This window comes from Ovis aries, chromosome 11, assembly GCF_016772045.2.
Source record: "Ovis aries strain OAR_USU_Benz2616 breed Rambouillet chromosome 11, ARS-UI_Ramb_v3.0, whole genome shotgun sequence".
Taxonomy (NCBI): Eukaryota; Metazoa; Chordata; class Mammalia; order Artiodactyla; family Bovidae; genus Ovis; species Ovis aries.
Window position 1 is genome coordinate 1,978,881 of NC_056064.1, and position 14,182 is coordinate 1,993,062.

Below are 14,182 nucleotides of genomic sequence, written 5' to 3' on the forward strand. Positions count from 1 at the left end.
CGGCAAAGGAAACCATTAACAAAATGAAAACCAACCCATAGTATGGGGAAAATATTAGCAAATAAGGTGAATGATAAGGAATTAGTCTCCAAAGTATACAAACAGCTCATCCTGCTCGATCTCTCTCTCTCTCTTGCTCTCTCTCTCTCTCTCTCTCTATATATATATATATATATATATATATATATATATACATACATACACACATACATACAAACGCACATACAAAAATGGGCATAAGACCAGGTAGACATTTCTCCAAGGAAGACACATAGATGGCTAGCAAGTAGATGAAAGATGCTCAACATTGCTAATTATTAGGGAAATGCAAATAAAAGCACAATGAAAATGTCCATCATGAAAAAAAAATATATATCCACAAACAATAGATGGTAGAGAACTTGTGGCAAAAAGGAAACTCCCCAGCAACTTTGTTGGAAATGTAAATTGATACAAACACTGTAGAGAATAGTATGACATTTCCTTAGAAAATTAAGATTAGAAGTATCATATAATCCAATAATCCCACTTCAAGGCATAAATGCAGAGAGAGTCATAATTTGAAAAAATAAATGAACCCCAATGTTCTTACAGTTCTATTTATAGTATCCAAGACATGGAACCAACTTTAATGTCTACTGAGAGAGAAATGGATAAATAAAATGTGGTATATCTATACATGCATGAGAATGCTCAGTTGTGTCTGACTATTTTGTGACACTATGGACTATAGCCCACCAGGCTACTCTGACCATGGGACTTTCTAGTCAAGAATAAAGGAGAAGGTTGCTGTTTCCTCTTTCAGGAATCTCCCCAGTCCAGGGATTGAATCCTCATTTCCTGTGTCTCCTGCACTGACAGGCAGATTCTTCAGACGTGGATCACCAGGGAAGCCTAACTATACAATTGAATATTAGCCATGAAAAATTGTGAATTAATGCAATTTGCAGCAACATGGAGGAACGTAGAGATGATCAACAAGTGATAATCAGACAGATGAAGACAAAAATGATCTTACATGTTTAATCTAAAATAGAACTTCCTGATGTTCAAGCTGGTTTTAGAAAAGGCAGAGGAACCAGAGATCAAATTGCCAACATCCTCTGGATCATGGAAAAAGCAAGAGAGTTCCAGAAAACATCTATTTCTGCTTTATTGACTTTGCCAAAGCCTTTGACTGTGTGGATCACAATAAACTGTGGAAAATTCTGAAAGAGATGGGAATACCAGACGACCTGACCTGCTTCTTGAGAAATATGTATGCAGGTCAGGAAGCAACAGTTAGAATTGGACATGGAACAACAGACTGACTCCAAATAGGAAAAGGAGCACATCAAGGCTGTATACTGTCACCTTGCTTATTTAACTTATATGCAGAGTACATCATGAGAAACACTGAACTGGAAGAAGCACAAGCTGGAATCAAGATTCCCAGGAGAAATATCAATAACCTCAGATATGCAGATGATATCACCCTTATGGCAGAAAGTGAAGGGGAACTAAAAAGCCTCTTGATGAAAGTGAAAGAGGAGAGTGAAAAAGTTGGCTTAAAGCTCAGCATTCAAAAAATGAAGATCATGGCATCTGGTCCCATCACTTCATGGGAAATAGATGGGGAAACAGTGTCAGACTTTTTTTTTTTTGGGGGGGGGGCTCCAAAATCACTGCAGATGGTGAGTGCAGCCATGAAATTGAAAGACACTTACTCCTTGTAAGAAAAGTTATGACCAACCTAGACAGCATATTGAAAAGCAGAGACATCATTTTGCTGACTAAGGTCCGTCTAGTCAAGGCTATGGTTTTTCCAGCAGTCATGTATGGATGTGAGAGTTGGACTGTGAAGAAGGCTGAGCGCCGAAGAATTGATGCGCTTGAAGTGTGGTGTTGGAGAAGACTCTTGAGAGTCCCTTGGACTGCAAGGAGATCCAACCAGTCCATTCTGAAGGAAATCATCCTTGGTATTTCTTTGGAAAGAATGATGCTAAAGCTGAAACTCCAGTACTTTGGCCACCTCATGCAAAGAGTTGACTCATTGAAAAAGACTCTGATTTTTGAACGATTGGGGGCAGGAGGAGAAAGGGTCGACAGAGGATGAGATGGCTGATGACATCACTGATTCAATGGACATGAATCTGATTGAACTGTGGGAGTTGGTGATGGATATGGATACCTGGTGTGCTGCCATTCATGGGGTCTCAAAGAGTCGGACACCACTGAGTGACTGAAATGAACTGAACTGAACTGAACTGAATGATACAAATGAACTTATTTACAAAGCTGATACAGACTCACACACTATGTAACAAACTTGGGTTACCAATTGGAAAAAGTGTGGTGAAGGGATAAAATAGGGCTTGCAATTAACATATACACGCTACTATATACAAAATAGATAATCAACAAAAACTTACTGTATAGCACAGTAATTCTAATTTTATATTTGGGGAAATAATCTGAAAAAGAATGGATATATGTGTATTTGTAAGTGAATCCCTTCACTGTATACCTGAAATTAACGTTATATCATAACAACTATGCACCAATATGAAATAAAAACTAAATTTCAAAAACACATTTCAATGTTCCTCTCCAAGAAGCAATGAGTTTGAGCCTCATATTGGGGTCCCCAGCTTGGGGATTCTGCACCAGAAAAAAACACATTTAACATCACTTTGAAGGTCAGTGGGACTTACATATAGGAGAATCAGAGAATGTAGGAAACAGTTTTTGCTCTTAAAGGGCACATGGAAAATAACACATTGTCCAAAACTCAGCTGAGAGACAATAATATGAAATGGCCCTGGGTCAGATCACTTGCTGATTTTGGAAAGACTCCCAGATAGCTCAGTTGGTAAAGAATCTGCCTGCAATGTGGGAGACCTGGATTTGATCCCTGGGTTGGGAAGATTTTCTGGAGAAGGGAAAGGTTACCCACTCCAGTATTCTGGCCTAGAGAATTTCATGGACTGTAGAGTACATGGGGTTGCAAAGGGTCAGACACAACTGACAGACTTTCACTTTCAGGGAGAGTGGAGGAGCTGAGACTCCCTTTTGGAACACATATGTTTATGACAGCATTTGGGGAAGCTTGTTCTACCACAAGGACATCAGTACTATTAAGAGTCATTTGGAGTTTCCATGCTAGCTTATAAAAACCTAACAGAGGCTCACTTACATAAAAGCTTATCACTACCAATCTCGGGATGGAATTCCAGTTGAGCTATTTCAAATCCTGAAAGATGATGCTGTGAAAGTGCTACATTTAATATGCCAGCAAATTTGGAAAACTCAGCAGTGGACACAGGATTGGAAAAAGTCAGTTTTCATTCCAACTCCAAAGAAAGGCAATGCCAAAATACTCAAACTACTGCACAATTGCACTCATCTCACATGCTAGTTAAGTAATGCTCAAAATTCTCCAAGGCAAGGTTCAGCAATACGTGAACCATGAACTTCCTAATGTTCAAGCTGGTTTTAGAAAAGGCAGAGGAACCAGAGATTGCCAACATCTGCTGGATCATAGAAAAAGGAAGAGAGTTCCAGAAAAACATATATTTTTGCTTTTTGACTATGCCAAAGCCTTTGACTGTGGGGATCACAGTAAACTGTGGAAAATTCTTCAAGAGATGGGAATACTGGACCACCTACCTGCCTCTTGAGAAATCAGTATGCAGGTCAGGAAGCAACAGTTAGAACTGGACATGGAACAACAGACTGGTTTCAAATAGGAAACAGAATATGTCAAGGCTGCATATTGACACCCTGCTTATTTAACTTATATGCAGTGTACATCATGAGAAACACTGGACTGGAAGAAACAAAAACTGAAATCAAGATTGCTAGGAGAAATATCAAAAACCTCAGATATGCAGATGACACCACCCTTACGGCAGAACGTAAAGAGGAACTAAAAAGCCTCTTGATGAAAGTGAAAGAGGAGAGTGAAAAAGTTGGCTTAAAGCTCAACATTCAGAAAATGAAGATCATGGCATCCGGTCCCATCACTTCACTGGAAATAGATGGGGAAACAATGGAAACAGTGTCAGACTTTATTTTGGGGGGCTCCAAAATCACTGCAGATGGTGAGTACAGCCATGAAGTTAAAAGACACTTACTCCTTGGAAAAAAAGTTATGACCAACCTATATAGCATATTGAAAAGCAGAGACATTATTTTGCCGACTAAAGTCCGTCTAGTCAAGGCTATGGTTTTCCAGCAGTCATGTATGGATGTGAGAGTTGGACTGTGAAGAAAACTGAGCACTGAAGAATTGATGCTTTTGAACTGTGGTGTTGGAGAAGACTCTTGAGAGTCCCTTGGACTGCAAGGAGATCCAACCAGTCCATTCTGATGGAAATCAACCCTGGGATTTCTTTGGAAGGAATGATGCTAAAGCTGAAACTCCAGTACTTTGGCCACCTCATGCGAAGAGTTGACTCATTGGAAAAGACTCTGATGCTGGGAGGGATTGGGGACAGGAGGAGAAGAGGACGACAGAGGATGAGATGGCTGGATGGCATCACTGACTTGATGGACGTGAGTCTGAGTAATCTCCGGAAATTAGTGATGGACAGTGAGGCCTGGTGTGCTGCGATTCATGGGGTCACAAAGAGTTGGACATCACTGAATGACTGAAATGAACTGAACTGAACCAATCTTGTGAACACCAGCCTCCACAGCAAGAAATCACATTACTTGGCCCAAACTACCAGTGGGCTAGCATTAGACCTGGAACTCCCTCAGTTTTGATCCAGCCCCACCCACCAGTGATTGGTTGTCTTCACATAGGATAGGGCCTGGCAACCAGCTAAGTTGAGGGTCAACCCAACTTATCATGTGTGACAATAATTGATCTCACCATAGAATAGCCTACTCAGCTCCTCCAGGTGTCATATAGCTACTACTAGGTCATATAGCTCTGCTCATCAGAGATGGGTGTGCTGCTGGGCCACACAAAAGATCACTTCTCCAAGACTGGGAAACCTAACTGACCACCCTAATACATACAAATAAACACAATGAATTGTGCAAAATAAGATGAAAGAGGGGTATATAATTTTAAATGTTTGTTTATTCTATGTTTGGCAATGTTGGCTTTAGTTGCAGTGCTTCGGCTCAGCAGCTGTGACATTCAGGCTTAGTTGCCCCATGGCATATGTGATTTCATTTCCTTGACCAGATATTGAACCTGTGTCCCCTGCATTGGAAGGTGGAATCTTAACAACTGGACCATCAGGGAAGTCCTGAGGAATATTTTTAAATGAAAGAATAAGGTAAAACCTCAGAAAAGCAACGTGGAATCATGGAGACGAGCAATCTGCCTGAAACAGAATTCAAGGTGATAATCATAAAAATGCTCTGTGAGCTCAGGAGAAGAATGGCTTAACACAGTGAGAAGTGTAACAAAGGGAAAATATTTCAAAAATCAACCAAAGCTGAAGAATAAAATAACTCTAATAAAAAAATACAAAGAAACCAATAGTGGATAATATAGTGCAGAACACATCTGTTAACTGGAAGAAAGACTAATGGAAATCACTCAAGCTGAAATAAACACACAAAAATATATTTAAGAATAAGAACAGTTTAAAAGACTTCTGGGGCAACATCAAGCATACTAAACTTCATAGTATAGGAGTCTCAGACTGAGAAAGAGAAAAAGAAATAGGCAGATAAAGTATTTTAAGTGATAATACCTGAAAATATTACTAATGTAGCAACAGAAATAGACATCTGGGTCCAGAAATAACATAGAGAAAAATGACAAGAACATAAACATGTTCAAAAGACACATTTGAATTAAAATGGGAAAAGAGAAAGAGAAAGCCAGAAGTGAAAATCAGCTAGTTATACAAAATGGACATCTAATAAGACTGTTACTTAATTATTCAGTAGAAACTTAGTACACCAGAAGGGAATGGAATAATATATTTAAGGTGATGAAAGGAGAGAAATACTTTATTCTACAAAGCTATCATTCAGATTTGAAGGAGGGATGAAAAGTTTTACAGGAAAGCAAAAGCTAACAAAGTTCAGCACTCTTACATCAACCCTTGGCTCTGAAGTAAAGGTTTGCCAAAGCAAAAACAACACCTAGTTGTGGATGTGACTGGCAATGGAAGCAAAGTCCAATGCTGTAAAGAGCAATTTTGAGTAGGAACCTGGAATATCAGTATATGAATCAAAGCAAATTGGAAGTGGTCAAACCGGAGATGGCAAGAGTGAACTTCAACATTTAAGGATTCAGTGAACTAAAACGGAGTGAAATGGGTGAATTTAACTCAGATGACCATTATATCTGTGACTGTGGGCAAGAGTCTTTTAGAAGAAATGGAGTAGCCATCATAGTCAACAGAAGAGTCTCAAATGCAGTACTTGGATGCAGTCTCAAAAACTAGAGAATGATCTCTGTTTCCAAGACAAAACATTCAGTATCACAGAAATCCAAATCTATGCCCCAACCAGTAATGCTGAAGAAGGTGAAGGTGAACGGTTCTATGAAGACCTACAAAACCTTCTAAAGCTAACACCCCCCTCCCCAAAAAGGTGTCCTTTTCATCATAGGAGACTGGAATGAAAAAGTAGGAAGTCAAGAGCTACCTGGAGTAACAGACAAATTTGGCCTTGGAGAACAAAATGAAAGAGGTCAAAGGCTAACAGAGCTTTACCAAGAGAACATGATGGTCATAGAAAACACCCTCTTCCAACAACACAAGAGAAGACTCTATACAGTGACATCACCAGATAGTAAACCCCCAAATAAGATTGATTATAATCTTTTCAGCAAAAGGTGGTTCTATACAGTTAGCAAAAACAAGACTGGGAGCTGACTGTGGCTCAGATGATGAACTCCTTATTGCCAAATGCAGACTGAAATGAAAGAAAGTGGGAAAACCACTAAACCATTCAGGTATAACCTAAATCATATCCCTGATGATTATACAGTGGAAGTGACAAATAGATTCAGGGGATTAGATCTGATAGAGTGCCTGAAAAACTATGGTTATAGGTTCATGCCATTGTACCAAAGTCAGGGAATAAGACCTTCCCCAAGAAAAAGAAATGCAGAAAGGCAAAATGCTTGTCTGAGGAGGCCTTACACATATCTGAGAAAAGAAGAGAAGTGAAAGTCAAAGAAGAAAAGGAAAGATATACCCATTTGAATGCAGAGTTCCAAAAGAATAGCAAGGAGAGATAAGGAAACGTTTCTCAGCAATCAATGCAAAGAAAAAGAGGGAAACAATGGAATAGGAAAGATTCGAGATCTTCTCAAGAAACTTAGAGATACCAAGGGAAAATTCCATTCAAAGATGGACACAAAAAAGTCTAGAAATGGAACAGACTGAACAGAAGCAAAATATATTAGGAAGAGGTGGCAAGAATACACAGAAGAACCATACAAAGAAGATCTTCATGACCCAGGTAACCAAGATGGTGTCATCACTCACCGATAACCAGATATTCTGGAATGAAAACTCGAGTGGGTCTTAGTAAGCATCATGGCAAACAAAGCTAGAGGAGGTGAGAGAGTTCCAGTTGAGCTATTTCAAGTCCTAGAAGATGGTGCTGTGAAAGTGCTGCACTAAATATGCCAGCAAATTTGGAAAACTCAGCCCTGATCGCAGGAGCGGAAAAGGTGAATCTGCATCCCAATACGAAAGAAAGGTAATGCCAAAGAATGTTCAAACTACTGCACAATTGCACTCATCTCACGTGCTAGCAAAGTACTGCTCAAAATTCTCCAAGCCAGGCTTTAAAAATACCTGAACCATGAAATTCCATATGTTCAAGCTGAATTTATAAAAGGCAGATGAATCAGAGATCAAATAACCAACATCTGTTGGATCATTGAAAAAGCAAGAGAGTTCCAGAAAAATAGCACTTCTGTTTTACTGACTACACCAAACCTTTGACCGTGTGGATCACAAGAAAACTGTGAAAAATTCTTGAAGAGATAGGAATACCAGACAATCTGATCTGCTTTCTGAGAAATCTGTATGCTGGTCAAGAAGAAACAGCTAGAACTGGACATGGAAAAACAGACTTATTCCAAATGGGGAAAGGAGTACGTCAAGGCTGTATATTGTCGCTCTGCTTATTTAACTTTTATGCAGAGTACATCATGAGAAATGCCAGGCTTGATGAAACACAGCTAGAATCAAGACTGCAGGGAGAAATACCAATAACTTCAGATATGCAGATGAAACCACCCTTATGGCAGAAAGCAAAGAAGAACTAAAGAGTCTCTTGATGAAAATAAAAGAAGAGAGTAAAAAATTGGCTTAAAACCCAACATTCAGAAAACTAAGATCATGGCATCTGGTCCCATTACTTCATGACAAATACATGTGTAAACAACGGAAACAGTGAAAAAATTTATTTTGGGGAGGCTCAAAAGTCACTGTAGATGGTGACTGAAGCCATGAAACTAAAAGACTCTTGCTCCTTGAAACAAAAACTATGCCCAACCTAGACAGCATATTAAAATCACAGACATTACTTTGCCAACAAAGGTCCATCTAGGCAAAGCTACGTTTTTTCCTATAGTTATGTATGGATGGAAGCGAAGGACTATAAAGAAATATGAGCACTGAAGAACTGATGCTTTTGAATTGTTATGTTGGAGAGGTTTCTTTAAAGTCTGCACTACAAGGAGATCTAATCAGTCCATCCAAAAGGAGATCGGTTCTGAGTGTTCATTGAAAGGACTGATGGTGAAGCTGAAACGCTAATACATTAGCCATCTGATGTGAAGAATTGACTAATTGGAAAAGCATCTGATGCTGGGAACAAATAAAGGAGGGGGGAGAAGGGGATGACAGAGAATGAGATGGTTGGGGAGCATCACCGCCTCAATGGACTTGAGTTTAAGAAAGCTCTGGGAGTTTGTGATGGACAGGGAAGCCTGGCATGCTGCAGTCCATAGAGTCGCAAATATTCGAACAGGACTGAGCAGCTGAACTGACTGACACTAACCTTATAATACATATTAAAGGACTTCACTAAAGAAAATAGAAAAGGACATAGATAGTCATAAATATATTAAAAAATAAATCATATTTCTAAAGGCAAATAGGCAGTAAAAGTTGTGTGTGCATTTGTCACTCAGTTGTGTCTGACTCTCTGTGACCCTATGGACTGCAGCCCACCAGGATCCTCTGTCCATGGAATGCTCCAGGCAAAAATACTGGAATGGGGTGCCATTTCCTTCTCCAATGTGAATTTTAGTAGTAATAGTTTAGTTGCTAAGTTGTGTCCGACTCTTGCGACCCCACAGACTGTAGCCTGACACATTCCTCTGTCCATGGGATTCTCCAGGCAAGAATACTGGAGTGGGTTGCCATTTTCTTCTCCAGTAAAGGTTGTAGATCAACAATATATAAAGCTAGGAGAACAAACTAGTAATATCATCTATATTGACAATAAGTTGTTAAGGATACACAAAATGAAGCATATAAAATATAATGTCAAAAATATTAAAGTTGAGTGGTTAGGAAAATGGGCTTCCCTGATAGCTCAGTTGGTAAAGAATCCACCTGCAATACAGGAGATCCCTGTTCAATTCCAGGATTGGTAAGAGCCCCCAGAGAATGAAAAGGCTACACCCCAGTATTCTTGGGGGTGTCCCTTGTGGCTCAGCTCATAAAGAATCTGACTGCAATGTGGGACACGTGGGTTCAATCCCTGAGTTGGGAAGATTCCCCTGGAGAAGTGATAGACTATATCTGTGAAAATTTGTTTAACTTAAGAGATTACCAACTTAAAATTATAGCATATCTGTTCATAGCTAAATTATGTATGCAGATATTGATATATATAAGCCTCATGACAAGCAAAACCAAAAAAATCTATAAAAATAATACACACGCAAAAAGAAAAAAAAAAGCAGGCGAATCCAAACGAAACATTAATGAAGAAATCACAAGGAAAAATCATAAAAACAAGAAGAAAGGAAGAAAAAATAACTACAAAAACAACCTCCATAAAAATAACAAAATGACAAAACAATGTCAGACTTTATTTTTTTGGGCTCCAAAATCACCACAGATGGTGACTGCAGCCATGAAATTAAAAGACGCTTACTCCTTGGAAGAAAAGTTATGACCAAACTAGCTAGCATATTCAAAAGCAGGGACATTACTTTGCCGACTAAGGTCTGTCTAGTCAAGGCTATGGTTTTTCCTGTGGTTATGTATGGATGTGAGAGTTGGACTGTGAAGAAGGCTGAGCGCTGAATAATTGATGCGTTTGAACTGTGGTGTTGGAGAAGACTTTTGAGAGTCACTTCGACTGCAAGGAGATCCAACCAGTCCATTCTGATGGAGATCAACCCTGGGATTTCTTTGGAGGGAATGATGGTGAAGCTGAAACTCCAGTACTTTGGTCACCTCATGAGAAGAGTTGACTCATTGGAAAAGATTCTGATGCTGGGAGGGATTGTGGGCAGTAGGGGAAGGGGACGACTGAGGATGAGATGGCTGGATGGCATCACGGACTCGATGGACATGAGTCTGAGTGAACTCCAGAAGATGGTGATGAACAGGGAGGCCTGGCGTGCTGCGATTCATGGGGTCGCAAAGAGTTGGACACGACTGAGCGACTGAACTGAACTGAAATTCCTATCAGTAAGTAATGTTAATCAACTAAACATTCCCATCAATAGACATAAAGTGGTTGAATAGTTAAAAACTGTATAAATATAACTCAAATTATATGTTCAGTTCAGTTCACTTCAGTTGCTCAGTCGTGACTGACTCTTTGCAACCCCATGAATCGCAGCACGCCAGGCTTCCCTGTCCATCACCAACTCCCAGAGTCCACCCAAACCCATGTCCATTGAGTCGGTGATGCCATCCAACCATCTCATCCTCTGTCATCCCCTTCTCCTCCTGCCCTCAGTCTTTCCCAGCATGAAGGTCTTTTCCAATGAGTCAGCACTTCAGATTAGATGGCCAAAGTATTGAAATTTCAGCTTCAACATCAGTCCTTCCAATGAACACCCAGGTCTGATCTCCTTTCAGATGGACTAGTTGGATCTCCTTGCAGTCCAAGAAACTCTCAAGAGTCTTCTCCAACACCACAGTTCAAAACCATCAGTTCTTCAGCACTCAGTTTTCTTTATAGTCCAACTCTCACATCCATACATGACCACTGGAAAAACCCTAGCCTTGACTAGAAGGACCTTTGTTAGCAAAGTAATGTCTCTGCTTTTGAATATGCTATTTAGGTTGGTCATAATTTTCCTTCCAAGAAGTAAGAATCTTTTTATCTTATGGCTGCAGTCACTATCTGCAGTGATTTTGGAGCCCAGAAAAATAAAGTTAGCCACAGTTTCCCCATCTATTTGCCATGAAGTGATGGGACTGGATGCCATGATCTTAGTTTTCTGAATGTGGAGCTTTGAGCCAACTTTTTACACTCTCCTCTTTCACTTTCATCAAGAGGCTCTTTAGTTCTTCTTCTTCACTTTCTGCCATGAAGGTGGTATCATTTTTACAATTGCACTCATCTCACATGCTAGTAAAGTAATGTTTAAAATTCTCCAAGCCAAGTTTCAACAATATGTGAATCGTGAACTTCCAGGTGTTCAAGCTGGTTTTAGAAAAGGCAGAGGAACCAGAGACCAAATTGCCAACGTCTACTGTATCATTGAAAAAGCAAGAGAGTTCCAGAAAAACGTCTATTTCTGCTTTATTGATTATGCCAAAATCTTTGACGTGTGGATCACAATAAACTGTGGAAAATTCTGAAAGAGATGGGAATACCAGATCACCGGACCTGCCCCCTGAGAAATCTGTATGCAGGTCAGGAAGCAATAGTTAGAACAGGACATGGAATAACAGACTGGTTCCAAATAGGAAAAAAGATTAGGTCAAGGGTGTATATTGTCATCCTACTTATTTAACTTATATGCAAGGCACATCATGAGAAACCCTGGGCTGGAGGAAGCACAAGCTGGAATTAAGATTGCCAGAAGAAATATCAATAACCTCAGAAATTATATGTTATATGTGATTAAACATTTTATAATAATTACAATTAAGCATATATGATATGAAATATTTTAAAATATATAGACTTTTTAAAAATGTATTAGATGTGTTTTATGCTTACACTGCCTAAAGAGAACCACCTATATCTTAAGACACACACAGACTGAAATTGAGAGAATGGAAGAATTTATTCTATGAAATAGGAATGAAGAGAAATCCAGCATAGCAATATTTAGCCAAAATAGACTTTAAACTAACTGTAACTAGAGAAAAAAATCACATTATACAGTGGTGAAGAATCAATCTGATAAGAAGATATAACAAGTATAAATACATATGCACACAACATCAGTTCAGTTCAGTTCACTCTCTCAGTAGTGTCCGACTCTTTGCGACCTCATGAATCGCAGCATGCCAGGCCTCCCTGTACATCATCAACTCCCAACATAGCAGCAGCTAAATGTATAAAGAAAATATGAACAAGCATAAAGGGAGATATCGGTAACAACGTAAAAATAGTAGAGAACTTTTTACACGCACTTCCATCAATGATGGAAACAGATTATGATACAAACAGAAAATCAATAGGAAAAGAACTCCTTTAAATGATACTTAAGCCCAAGGCCGCTGCTTCTGCCAGCGCGATTGGCTGCTCTCTCCGCTGTCCTTTGTCGTGGGGTCATTGTTGGCTCAGAGGCCGCAGCATTCATGATGAACTTACTTCAGGTTGTGCGTGACCACTGGATACATGTACTTGTCCCTGTGGGATTTGTCTTTGGATATTATCTAGACAGGAAGAATGATGAAAAACTAACTGCCTTCCGGAACAAGAGTCTGCTATAAAAAAGGGAATTGAAACCTAATGAAGAAGTCACCTGGAAGTAATGGCTACAGCTAAATTACAGAATATTCACATTTTTTTAATTATAAGAGAAATAAAAACACTCATTATTTAAAAAAAAAAAAAGGATATTGTCTAGATAGGAAACACAAAAAGGGTGTATAAACCCGAACCCAAAACAATAAAGTAAATGGTAACGGGATCATACTTATCAATAATTACCTTAAACGTAAATGGGTTGAATGCCCCAACCAAAAGGTGAAGACTGGCTGAATGGATACAAAAACAAGACCCCTCTATATGCTGCTTACAAGAGACCCACCTCAAAACAAGGGACACATACAGACTGAAAGTGAAGGGCTGGAAAAAGATATACCACACAAATAGAGACCAAAAGAAAGCAGGAGTGGCAATACTCATATCCGATAAAATAGACTTTAAAAGAAAGGCTGTGAAAAGAGACAAGGCCACTACATAATGATCAAAGGATTAATCCAAGAAGAAGATATAACAATTATAAATATATACGCACCAATATAGGAGCACCGCAATATGTAAGACAAATGCTAACAAGTATGAAAGGGGAAATCAACAATAAAACAATAATAGTGGGAGACTTTAATACACCACTCACACCTATGGACAGATCAACTAAAAAGAAAATTAACAAAGAAACGCAAACTTTAAATGATACATTAGAACAATTAGACCTAATTGATATCTATAGGACATTTCACCCCAAAACAATGAATTTCACCATTTTTTCAAGTGCTCATGGAACCTTCTCCAGGATAGATCACATCCTGGGCCATAAATCTAGACTTGATAAATTCAAAAAAATCGAAATCACTCCAAGCATCTTTTATGAGTATAATGAATTAAGATTAGATCTCAATTACAGGAGAAAAAACTATTAAAAATTCCAACATATGGAGGCTGAACCACACACTTCTGAATAACAAACACCTCACAGAAGAAATCAAAAAAGAAATCAAAATATGCATAGAAACTAATGAAAATGAAAACACAACAACCCAAAACTTGTGGGACACTATAAAAGCAGTGCTAAGAGGAAAATTCATAGCAATACAGGCATACCTCAAGAAACAAGAAAAAAGTCAAATAAATAACCTAACTCTACACATAAAGCAACTAGAAAAGGAAGAATTGGAGAACCCCAGAGTTAGTAGAAGGAAAGAAATCTTAAAAATTAGGGCAGAAATAAATGCAAAAGAAACAAAAGAGACCATAGCAAAAATCAACAAAGTCAAAAGCTGGCTCTTTGAAAGGATAAATAAAAGTGACAAACCATTAGCCAGACTCATCAAGAAGCAAAGAGAGAAAAATC

General features: G+C 38.9%; 1 pseudogene; it reads left to right on the forward strand.

Moving 5' to 3' along the window:
• The first annotated feature begins 12,642 nt into the window (after positions 1-12,642).
• LOC114112497 (NADH dehydrogenase [ubiquinone] 1 beta subcomplex subunit 1-like) lies at positions 12,643-12,960 on the forward strand (annotated as a pseudogene).
• Positions 12,961-14,182: the final 1,222 nt, after the last annotated feature.